Source organism: Notamacropus eugenii, chromosome 5 (assembly GCF_028372415.1).
Source record: "Notamacropus eugenii isolate mMacEug1 chromosome 5, mMacEug1.pri_v2, whole genome shotgun sequence".
Taxonomy (NCBI): domain Eukaryota; kingdom Metazoa; phylum Chordata; class Mammalia; order Diprotodontia; family Macropodidae; genus Notamacropus; species Notamacropus eugenii.
In genome coordinates this window covers 441,062,956-441,076,487 of record NC_092876.1, presented here as the reverse complement: position 1 = coordinate 441,076,487, position 13,532 = coordinate 441,062,956, and the positions used below count along the sequence as shown (strand labels likewise).

Here is a 13,532-nt window from a genome sequence, read left to right as displayed (position 1 = left end):
TGGTATGCTGAATTGATAATCAACTTATGAAATTAGAAATGGAAGCAGGCATGCATAATTCTTTGAGTGTTTTCCTGGAAAAACTACAATGGCAGTAGGAAAAGGCCTGTAATCACACTTTAATAAGGCACAGAGGGCAACAGGGGAAATGATAAGGAAAGTAAAGAGACAAGTCATTCAAAGGATACAGAGGTAGGCTGCAGTGTGGGGACATGGTGTGGAAGGAGTGAAAGAAAGCAGGCAGCATGAGGAAAAGAATAAGGGAGGGGATGAGGCGGAGAATTTTATTCATGTAACCTTGGATTAGAATTGGGACTCCTTGGCATCTAGGACCCAGATAGAGATGGAAGACTGCTGGGGAGGGGTGATGTAGGAATTTGAGATCTCACTTTTATAAGAATTTTGAGAAAGCAGAATCTCTGCTTGTTTGGGGTTAGTTCATTAATATTGAAATCATTTAGCATATCCACATCATTTCAAAATTATCAGCATCATTTAGTGATCTGGTGCTCTTTATTGTGGATAGCTGGAGCCTCTCTGAGATTTAAATTTCATAGGACCAGAATACCCTGGCAGGAAAACCTAGATTGCTTCCCCTGGTTTAGCATATATTACCAGAATGTGATTTGTGGTTAATATATAATACAATTTCTAAATTATTTTCCTTTGATATTTGGGATAATTTAAAGGTGACCTCTAAACTCCCCTTAGCAATCTTATTTCCCATTATTGCTACTTCTTATTGGATACTTGTACATTTAATGTTTGAACTAGAAGGGAGCCCTGAGGAAGATGCAATTTCAGCACATATGAAAATAAAAAAAAAGTTATTTTTCTCACTTTGATACACTAATTAATTCCTCTTCTTTACATATTTCCTATTTGCCTAATGTCACCCTCGCTGGATACATGCTTAGAGTATGGTACATAATTATTATTCTGGAAAGATTAATGCTATTTATTTATCCTTTTTGTTCATTTTACTTGGGAAACATTATTTTTGAAAGATGAAAACATAGCACATTTGCCTTCTGGAAGTGTTAAAAATGTTCATTTGAGTTGTTATTAAGAGTGCTCTCTTGATAACAATACTAAGTAAGTTCAAGTGCAGTGGATGTTAAAATAACATCTACTATAATTATATTGGGAGTTGCTAGGTAGTGTAGTGGATAGAGTGCTGTACCTAGAGTCAGGGAGAGTGGTTTTCCTGAGTTTACAATCTTGCTTCAGACTCTTACCAGCTCTGTGGCACTGGGCAAGTCACTTAACCCTGTTTGCCTCAGTTCCTTCATCTGTAAAATAAGCTAAAGAAGGAAATGGCAAATTATTCCACTATTTTTGCCAAGAAAAACCGAAATGTATTCATAAGGAGTCAGATATGACTTAATAAAGACTGAGAAACAACATTAAATAATCATATTATCCTCTCTCAAAACTCCCATTCAGGTAATCTAAACACACCCTTGTGTTTGTGCATGTCGCCTCTCCTGAGTCTTCTCTTCTAGGACCAAAGGAAGATAACACTGTGTCATTGAGGGACAGATTTTTATTTTTTTGTTACTGAATTAAAAATAAACTCCAGATTTCTTTCCCATCCAGCAGGTTAAATCTTAGCAGATCAAAAATACTGCTGGTGGAGGGGATGACGATATCCATGAAAAGTGACAGTTATAAGATGTCCTTCCCTGAATGCAAACCTCTCTAATGATGCCAGTGGGAAACCAATACCTTTTGCAACTCTCACCTGATTGTATTGACTTCATAGTAGTCTGAAATATACTTTCACCTTTTCCAACTCCTTTTTCAAGGAATTATGCATTATCTGGTAGTGGATAGGACACACAGCAAAGATATATTCATGGGCTATGAATAAAGACATATATCAAACAATGGGTGCATTTTTCTGAGTACTCCTATCTTTTAAACATATAGCACTTTAGGCTACTACTTCAGTTTTGGTTCTATTAAATCATCCATATATATAGCTTTACATAAATTTATATAAATATTGATATTTGCATAAACACATGTAAATAGATATAATCTGAATTCCCTTTTGTTGTTAATAAAATAACCAACTATTGATTAAGTTCTGAAGTATTAGCCAATACAAAATGCCACCTCCGTATATTGTTCGCTGATTTTTAAAAATTTGCTTCAGTTGAGCAAGATTCTTCAGTTTCTCTTCCAACAAAGTTCTTTCATGAATATCTAAAGATAATAGGTGAAAATATGATAATTATTTTGCCTCAAAGATTTACTGGTAACCACTTATCAGGATATGACACATATTAATAACATATTAAAAGATATCTAAATGAAGGCCTGAATAGCATTGTGGAGATGCTACATGGAGGGTTTTTAAGAAGACATGAAGAAGAATAATAGGGGATAAACATGGGATACCACCTGCTTCAGAGGAGAGCATTAATTCATTAGAGTATAAAAGGTCATACCACTTGTGAATTATGCAGACCTTTGAAGTTTTTTTATAACTTTTCTCTTTTTTAAACAAAGTATCGGAGAAAGAAAAGAAGGTAAAACTCAAATGCATTTGTTTTATTTCTTGGTAGCAATTCTGATAAAAGTAAAAAATGGGAGTAGATAAAAAGTAATGGCATCTTTAGATTTTGTATTTCATTAATTTATGTCCTCTCACCCTAATTAGCAGACATATTAAAAAATGCCTTCTTAAAATCAAAAGCAGAATTCCAAACTGTGAATTCTTCATCATCATAATTTTTATAATCATCATCATTAAGTAGTTGCTGAGCAGCCATTCTGTGCATAAGCCTGAATTTTCAGAAAGAAATTAGAATTTCTTGATTTATGACATGATGAAACACAAAAGATATATATATAATATTTGCACATATATACACTTATACGTATATGTATGTTATACATATACATATTATACAAGTGCATGTATGTGTGCATTTGTTCTTGAAAATATGTATATATTTTATGTCTTACTTCACCACATGGAAATTCATTTCTTTTTCATGATCCAAAACCTCTGTTAGTTGTTTCAGAATTGCTGCTTTCCACATGTCTGTGAGGTATTGTATATCTATAACTTAAAGGTACTTTACACACACACATACACACACACACACACACACACACACATGAACATATTCACCGTTAATATTTTTAAACAAATAAAATGTGTTTTTTTCTGTCTGGCCATGGAATTTTAGATATTAAAATTCAAGGTCTAATTGTTATTTCTGTTCAGATTGCATCTAGGGGAAGCTAGGTGGGACAGTGGATAGAGCACTGAACCTGGAGTTAGGAGATCCTGAGTTCAAAGCCAGCCTCACTTACTTACTGTGTAATCTTGGGCAAGTCTCTTAACCTTGAGTACTTCAAACAAAACAAAACAAAGCAACAAAAAAAAAAACAAGCAACAACAACAAAAATGAACCTAACTCCTGAATCTTGAAAGGTAAATCCCCTTAATTTCTTATCCTTAGTAATAAGCCTACTCTTTGTTCATTTTTATTTACTATGTCTATTTTCTATATTTTCATTTTCAATTATTCATTCTTTTGCTCTTTTGAAAGTCTATAAAGCCTTTAAAAATCATATCTTGTTTTTGTTCTTATGTATATAACTCTCCATCATTTTTAGGGGAATAAAGCCATGGAATCAGTGAGCACTCCATTTTGAAGTGGGGATAATTGTGAGAAAATTGCAGCCCTTTCACTGGAACTATGTTACTTTGGACAATTTAAGGAGTTTGATTCTTTGTTTTCTTGCTTGTAAAGTATACAAATTGAAATAGAAGATATTTAGAATCTTTTAAAATTTTGAAGTAATGCCATGATCTTATAATTTTTAAATTATTTTTTATTTTCCTTTGAACCATACCTTAAATTCCATTTGTGAGAAAATTCTCTCAAATAATGGATGTTTGTTTTGGTCTAAAACCTAAACTCAGAAGTTTTCTCTTGGAATATGAAGATGGTAAGAGACTTCCTCAAAGTCACATGGTCAGTATGTATCAAAGGCAATAGTTAAACCCACATGTTCCTTATATAAAAAGTATCTCTCTTTATGTATGCATCTTCAAGGAATAATTAATATTTTATATTAAATTATTGTTCATTAATCATAAAAGAGAAGAAAATTTTATGGTACAGAAGAAATAACACCTAAATGATCTTCCAAATTCCAAGGTGAATTTCACATTATGGCATGAACTAGATAACTTTTTAAAAAATTTCTATCATTATTTAGAAGACTGTCAATTTTCAACATTTTTCATTTCAACATTTACAAATTGAGTACCTCCAGGAAATGATTAGTTTACTTTTGCTCACCACTATAAATAGGTCCAAAAGAAATGAGTTTTTTATTTAATTTTGTGTGCCAAATGGATATACAGAAAAGGTGTTTTTTTTTTTTTTACCCTTTAAATATCATATATTGATCTTGCAAATTGCCAGAGAAGAGCTCAGAGCATTTGCTTGCAGCGAAATGTGATATGCTCTCTAAAGAATTCCCAGTTTAGAATGCATGCAAATAGTTGAAAGTGAGTGAACTTCATTCATAGAAGGCAGACATCTACACATTAAATAGTACCAAAGAACTAATGGAATATATTTGACAAGTGATGCATGATTATTGCAGTAATAAAAATTATTTTGACATGTAATTAAAATTCTCAGAACTGTTTTAAACAGCTTATAGTCATATCTCTTGGATTCTGGGGTACATGTCAAAGACTACACTAGTCTTTTTCTTTCATAAACTTATTCACAATGATAAAAAGGACAGATTGATGCAAAGATTGACATTTAAGAAAGAATACTACCATTCAATGAAGATTCTTTAAGAGTTTATAGAAATTCCATGAGAATCATCCTTCACAGCTCCTCAAAATCAAGGTGATATTAAAACATGAAATTTTGTGCTTTAAAAAATATTAAATCAGCCTGAAGATCAATAAATGCAATAATAATAATTTGAGAATCACGAATACTGTGTTCCTGATATTTGTTTCCGTTTCATTGAAGATTTTATTTTTATTAAGTTTTAATTCTACTTGAAATGATTCAATCACTTCATTTATTAAACAAAAGATCTTTAAATGAATAATATACAAAATATGTAATTCCTCTCATTTATAGAGCGTAATTCCAGTTATCTCTCAGTCTCTGACCTGCCTATAATTTCCTTGTTAAAATCTTCTTTGAAGCTAATCCCTGCTCTACATGGGGGAAAAAGTGTTGGAGTTCAGGAGAGTGTAGGAATAACTGAAAGATACAAGATTTTATACACTTACTATTATTTTTTTTTCAAAATTATATTGCTATCTTTTACTTTTTCACCACCTTCATTTCTGAATATATCCTCCCCCTCCCTCATCTAGCAAGACTTAATTTCTAACATGAAAAGTAAAACAATTCAACAAAACTAATACAACAATATAGTCTGGGTGGCTTAGTTTTTCCACCAAGGTTTGAGTGGGGAGGCAGAGCCAAGATTGCAGAGTAGAAGAATGACCTGTGGAAGCTCTCCCCACCACAGCCAATAAAATACCTGTAGAAAATGACCCTAAAAAACTCTAGAGCAGCAAACCATAAAATGACAGAGTGAAAGAGATTTCCAGTCCAATCAGCCTGGAAGGCCAAAAAGAAAGGTCTTTCACACCAGGCTTGGAGCACAGCACAGCCCGGCTTTGGCTTGGCAGCATGGTAGGGACAGGACCAGAGTAGGGTGGAGGGTTTCACCAGAAGCAGCTGTGGTTCCCAGATCCTTCAACCCACAAATGCCAGATGCAGCTTCAAAGGTCAGTAAGAAAGCTCTTTCACCTTGGTAAGAAAAGAGCAGGATCTTCCCCTTGCCCAGACCACAGGTAGCCACAGGTAGTCCCAGGCAGTGATAGAAGCATCCATTTTTGGAGTCCTCTGGCTAAAGACCCTGGGAGCATTGAGCAGCTGATCTAGGTCTCAGACCCAAGTAGCAGTCCTGGGGTGAGGAGGAGTGAAGACTGATGGAGGTGGTATAGGCCCTGGAGAGGGATTTCTACTCCTAGATCCTAGACAGAAAAGCTTGCAGTAGCTCCCAGACCAGAGCACAGGCCAGGAGAGGAGTAAACCCTTCTCCCTTGATTGTGCCACCTTGGAGCAACTGAGAATTTGCAGGTTCCCAGATTATAACCTCCTCTTGACAAAGGACTCAAAAGTCAACTGACTTGAAAAATGCCCAAGAAAGGGAAAAAAATAAGGCAATAGAAGGTAACTTTCTTGGTGAACCAGTACTTTCTTCCATCCTTTCAGATGAGGAAGAACAATGTATACCATCAAAGGAAGGCATAAAAGTCAAGGCTTCTGCATCCAAAACCTCCAAAATAAGTATGCAATATTCCCAGGCCATAAAAGAACTCAAAAATGATTTGGAAAATCATGCAAGAGAGGTGGAGGAAAAATTGGAAAGAGAAATGAGAGCAATGCAAGAAAATCATGAAAAACAAGTCAACAGTTTGCTAAAGGAGACCCAAAAGTATGCTGAAGAAAATAATATCTTTAAAAATAGACTAAGTCGGAGTCACACTTTTTCCTCCATCCCAGCTAGATGGATAGACTCTAAAGATGAAGTTTCACAATCTCCATGTTTCTAGGGCCGACCAAGGTTACCGATAGGATCACCAGTCATGTCTTTCCATGACCTAAGGAGCAAGATTTTACAGAAATGATGAAGACCCTGGAATATCCCTGACACATCTCCATGGAGAATTTTTGCATGCCAAACTTTGGGCTTGTCTCTGAAGTGCTTCTCTGGCTTGTGAAGAGGTTTGAGCCTCAGACTGACATTCCTTCTGACATTGAAAGAGAACAAGATTGAGTTTTCTTCATTAAAGCCATTGCACAATGCATGGCTACTTAACACAAAGAAACTGTATCAAGCAGATGGATATGCAGTAAAAGAGCTATTGAAAATGACATAAGTCCTTTATAATGCCATGAAAACCAAAGGAATGGAAGGCTCTGAAATGGGAGAGGAAGATATCAGCAAGTTCAAATTTGATCTTGGCTCAGAGATTGCAGATTTGAAAGCAGCTAGTCAGCTTGCTTCTGAAATTACATCAAAAGGAGCATCTCTCTATGATTTACTTGGCAAATAAGTAGAATTGCTGAAATTGAGAATGGAAACAATTGCCAGGCCACTAGAGATAAATGAGACTGAAAAAGTGATGAGGATTGCAGTCAAAGATATTTTGGCACAAGTTCAGAAAACTAAAGACTTGCTCAATAACGTGGCCTTGGATGAAGCAAGCTTAAAAGCCAAAACAGAAAAAAGAAAATTAGAACTTGAAAGAAACCAAAAGCGCCTTCAAACTTCTGCAGAGTCAGACCAGCTTTCATCGATGAATATGAGAAGACTGAGGAGGAATTACAGAAGCAATATGACTTTTACCTGGAAAAATTTCGAAATCTGGCCTACCTAGAACAACAACTTGAGGATCATCATAGAATGGAGCAAGAGAGGTTTGAGGAAGCTGAAAATACCTTACATCTAATGCAGAATAGACTTAAGGAAGAAGAAAAGCAACTGCTCAAGAGTGGAAGTAATGATGATTCAGGCATAGACATCCAAGAAGATGATGAATCTGACAGTGAAATAGAAGAGAGAAGATTGTCAAAGCCACGAACAGCCATGGAGGTTTTGATGCAAGGAAGACCCAACAAATGCATCATGGGCACCATGCAAGGTGGAGAAACCAATGATGATGAAGATTCAGAGGACAGTGAACTTGATATGGAGGATGATGAAGAAGATGATGATGATTTGGAAGATGAAAGCGTGGCTCTCTCCCCGACTAAACCAAATCATAGGGCATAGAAACCTGAGCCCCTGGATGAGAGTGATAGTGACTTCTAGCTTACTCCTTCCAGGCCCCAATGTTAATTAAACACAACATGGGTAAAATCTATGATGAGAAGTTTGGAAAAGTAAGATGCATTATTTTAACTAAATCATCTGTGAATTACTGAAGACAGTTGAACTATATCCTCCTTTCCTTAGATTTCATGAGGCTTAAATAGGAATCAAAACTACCACCAAATATTTTTCTAATATATTTATCTACAATTTCTGGAATACAAGATTTATTTCCTATCATCAAGGAGGTACAAAATGGTCCACAGAACCACAAAGAGAAGAGAAACATAGCTTAAAACCGTTGTGTTAAAACTCAGATCTTTTTGACCACCCAAGGAACAGTTTCCCCTAGCACATGCTGCTCTCACGTGGTTTTAGAACACTGTGACAACACACTGATTTTTTAAGATTCTAACTTTCCTTTTCATTTTAAAATTCCCTATGTGATCTCTGTACCAACTTCTGAATTTCCTTAAATAAACATATTTTTCAAACAAAAAAAATAGACTAAGTCAAATGCAAAAGAGGCCTAAAAAAGCCAATGAGGAGGCAAATGCTTTAAAAAGTAGAATTAGTCAAATAGAAATGGAGGTTCAAAAGCTCACTGAAGAAAATAGTTCTTTATAAATTATAATGGAGCAGATGGATGTTAATGACTTTATGATAAACCAAGAAATTACAAATCAAAACCAAAAGAATGAAAAAAAATAGCAGACAATGTGAAATATCTCATTGGAAAAACAAATGACCTGGAAAATAGATCCAGGAGAGACAATTTAAAAATTATGGGACTACCTGAAAGCCATGACCAGACAAAGAGCCTAGACATCATCTTTCATGAAATTATCAAGGAAAACTACTCTTATATTCTAGAAGGAGAGGATAAAATAAATATTAAAAGAATCCACTGATGCCATCCTGAAAGAGATCTAAAAACAAAAACATCAAAGAATATGGCAACCAAATTCCACAGTTCCTAGTTCAAGGAGAAAATATTGCAAGCAGCCAGAAAGGAACAATTCAAGTATTATGAAAATACAATCAGGATAACACAAGATCTAGCAGCTCCTACATTAAGGGATCAAAGGACTTGGAATATGATATTCCAGAAGTCAAAGAAACTATGATTAAAAGCAAGAATCACCTACTCAGCAAAACTGAGTATACTTCATGGGTAAAAACAGTCATTCAGTGGAATAGAGGACTTTCAAACATTCTTGAAGAAAAGACCAAAGCTGAATAGAAAATTTGATTTCAAACACAAGAATCAAGAGAACCATGAAAAGGTAAACAGGAAAGAGAAATTCTAAGTGACTTACTAAAGTTGAATTGCTTACATTCCTACATGGAAAGATATTATTTGTAACTCTTGAAACATATATGTATGTATATGTATATATATATATATATACATATATATATACATATACATATATATATACATATACATATATATACATATACATATACATATACATATACATATACATATATATATATATATATATATATATATATATATATATATATATATATATATATGGGATGGTGGGATGGTATCTAAAAATAAGATTAAGGGGTGAGAGAGGAATATATTGGGAGGATAAAGGGAGAAACAGAATGGGTCAAATTATCTCATTAAAGAGGCAAAAAAGAGCTTTTTCAATGGAGTGGAAAAGGGGGGAGGTGAGAGGGAAAAAGTGAAGCTTACTCTCATCACATTGTGCTTAAGGAAGGAATAACAAGCACACTCAATTTGGTATCAAAATCTTACACTACAGGAAAGTAGGGGAGAAGGGATAAGTGGGGTGGGGGATGATAGAAGGGAGGGTAAAAGGGAGGAGGGAGTAATTAGGAGTAAAGACTCTATGGGAAGGATAAGTTCTAAAGAGAGAATAGAATAAATAGGGGGCGGGATAGGGTGGAAGGAAATATAATTAGTCTTTCACAACAAGACTATTATGGAAGTCATTTGCCAGACTACACATATATAGCCTATATTGAATTGCTTGCCTTCTCAGTGTGGATGGGTGGGGAGGGAGGAAGGGAGAGAAGTTGGAACTCAATGCTTAAGGAATGGATGTTGAGAATTGTTTTTGCATACAACTGGGAAATAAGAAATACAGGTAATGGGGTACAGAAATTTATCTTGCCCTACAAGAAAAGAGAAAAGATAGGGCTAAGGAAAGGGAGGGATGTGATAGCAGAGAGGGTAGTTTGGGGGAAAGGGCAATCAGATTTCACAGCTTTGCGGTGGGGGGAGCAGAGAGATGGGGAGAAAATTTGGAACTCAATCTTGTGGAAATGACCGTTGAAAATTAAAAACAAGCAAACAAACAAATAAATGAATGAATGAATGAATGTATAAATAAATAAATAAAGATAACAATATAGTTTTCAACAGTCATAAAGAAAGGAGCAGAGGTGCATTTTCTTGCCTCTGCATTGTGACCTAGCTTGGTTGTTATGATTCCACAGGATTCAGTTCTTTTTTTTCTAATGCTAGTTTACATTGCTGTAGTCATTGTATATCTTGTTTCCAAGTTATGTTTATTTGACTTTGCATCACTCAATTCTTCACATTCCCTACATTTTATGATCCAAGAAAATTCAATTAAATTCATGATCATTTGCTTAGTCATTGCATGACTGATATACCTTTAATTTGTTTTCATTTCTTTGTTACCATACTAAAAGGATACTATGAGTATGTGGAGGATATGAAACTTCCCTTTTTCTTTTTGACTCTCTTTCAGTATATGCCTAAGCATATAAGCAGTGGTATCTCTGGATGGAAGAAGATGAACCTCTTTAGTCACTGTCTGAGAATAATTACAAAATACTTACCAGAGTATTTGGAAATAATTAACACCTCCACTACAGATTTGTTTGTCTGCCTTTCCACATTTTTTTAAAGCAGTGACTGTTGTGAAACTTTTTTTTTTCATCTTTGCCAATTTTCTGGGTGTGAGTTGAAATTTGCAACTTGTTTTGAATTGTATTTCTGTGATTATACATATTTTGGTGGAATGTTTGATGGTTTATTATATGTAATTCATCTTTTGAGAACTCTTTGATCCATTGTTCCTTTGGGAATTATCTCTTGGCCTTATATATTTGTGTAAGTAGCCATCCCAAAACTTTGTGTAATTTTACATTTTAGTGGCTTAAAACTATACTAAGACTTTGGGAACACTATCTTTATGTCTTGTGTGTCAGATATTTATCAAAAACATTTAATAAAATATTTTTCCTTTGACATTTTTACTTCTTAGCTTAGCAGCATTGATTTTGTTTGTGCGAACACTTTTCAATTTTGGGTAAAGAAAGTAATTTATTTTATCTTTTGTGATTGATTGTATCATATGATTAAGAAAACTCTCTTTAGGCACAGCTGTCTAAAACTCCCTGACCCCTCCCCATCTCTCTCAAATGATTTTATTTTTTTCATAATATAACACAAGCATTTTTTTCTTATTCTGGTATGAGATAATAGTTTGGTCTAAAATTATTTTCTTTTAATGTGCATTCCAATTTTCTTACCATTTGTTGTTTTAAAAAAGCGTCTTTCCCAAGTAACTGGAATTCTAATGCTTTCTTTGAATGCTAGAGAATTTTGTTCAGTTCTTTCTGATTTTTTTCTAAATTGTCCCATTGATCTACTTTTTTATTTGTTTACTACTAGCAGATTTTTTATTACTACTTCATTATATAAATTACAGAAAATACCCTCTTATTTTTGCTACATTATTTTCATCATTTCCCCTGATATTATATACCTCTTACCCTCCATATGAAATTTGCTGTTTTTTCTAGGCTATTAAAGTACATTCTTACTGGTTTGATTGATATAACAATAAATCTATAGATTAATTTAATTATCATCATGATTTATATGGGCAGCGAGGTCATGCAGTAAAGCTACTGGACCTGTGTCAGGAAGACCCATCTTCTTATATATAAATTACCTGAGTTCAGACATTTAATAACTTTGTTACCCTGGACAAGTAACTTAACCCTGTTTGCCGCTGTTCCCTCATCTATAAAATGACCTGGAAAAGGGAATGGCAAATTACTCCAGATTCTTTGTTAAGAAAACTCCAAATCGGGTCACAAGATGACACAACATGACATGACACAACAGCAACAACAACAACAACAAACAACAACAACAACAGGAACTTTTATGTTATTATGATGTGGACCATTTGAAAAAAGGTTAATATCCCTTCAATTACAATTAAAAAAAATTCTTTAAAGTGTTTTTTGAGGGTGGAGCTAAGATGGCATAGTAGAAAGATGCATATACTCTAGCACTTCCACAACCCACAAAATACCTGCAAAAATGACTCTCAACAAAGTTTAGAGCAGCAGAAGCCACAGAACAACAGAGCAAAAGAGGTTTCCCACCAAAGATAACCTAGAAGGCTGGCAGGAAAGGTCTATCTCATGAGATGCTGAGCAGCCCTGGCCACCCAGCCCTGGGAGGAACAGGACCTGAACAGACCTCCAGGCAGAGATCCTAGCAGGGAAGGTCCTAGATACCTCAATCCACAAAGGACAAAGAAAGCTCCTAAGGTCAGTGAGAGAAGGCTGTGCTGTGTTGTTTAGGGCATCTTGAACTTACCCTTTGAAAAATGACTTAGCTTCAGCTTAACCACATTGCATCAATTGCTGTGCAGTGAACCACCTATTCTCAGCTTTCTGACTCAGGAAGGCATAATTCAGTCAAGGGTAGTTTTACCTCTGTACTACAATAGTGATTATGGTGAGAGACTTTGTAAAGAGTCTAACAGGATTATCTACCAAAGACACTTGTTCAGATTTAGTTTTCCTCATATATTTCCTTCTTGTTTGGATCTATGTTGTATTTGTTAAGGATGTTTTTTTAAAAGACAACAAATTACCTGCCACAAATTTCTTCAGGAAAGAATCCCATTATCAATGTTTCTTTTTTTCTGCCTAGTAGTTTCCTTATCCATTTATATAATATTGTCCAAATTGGAACTGTTAAACATTGTAAAGTGCTGTCTGGACTAGTTTGAATTGATTTCCCCCCGTCAGGATTTGAATCCTTTTTCTCTACATAATTCACATGACAAATTAAACAAAATAGCAGACAGAATCTCACTGTGCAGACATTTCATTAGTGTCTTCATTATTCCAGTGGGTTCATTCATAACCCACCAGACACAACTTTTACTATGGTACATGGGAGATGGTTGGCTGAATTTGATAAGTTACTAAATTCTCGGCTTTCTGGTTTCTTCATATTTTTAATGGAATAAAAATGGAAACTACTTTAAAATTCTTCCCATTCCCAAAGTCTAAACAGGGAAAGAAAGGAGGAGGAGGTAGGTATCCTGATAGTAGATTGCCTCTCATGCAATCACTTTAAATAGAGATTAGTGTGTATTAAACAGAGAATTAAATAGATAAATTGTGCGTGTGTCTCTGTGTATGTGTACATAGATATAGATATAGAAACAGGTGGCATCGTGTATTTCCTTAGTTGCAGCACTCATGCCATCAAAACACTGAACTGGCCAGTTTTCAATTGTAATTTCTTAAAATAACTGAGTAAGGAATAATTTTTGGCTCCTAACTTCCCACACACAACTAATATCCACATTTCTGTG

At 34.7% G+C, this 13,532-nt stretch overlaps 1 pseudogene; it reads left to right on the top strand.

Moving 5' to 3' along the window:
- The first annotated feature begins 6,897 nt into the window (after positions 1-6,897).
- LOC140503115 (clusterin-associated protein 1 pseudogene) lies at positions 6,898-7,893 on the top strand (annotated as a pseudogene).
- The last annotated feature ends 5,639 nt before the right edge of the window (positions 7,894-13,532 follow it).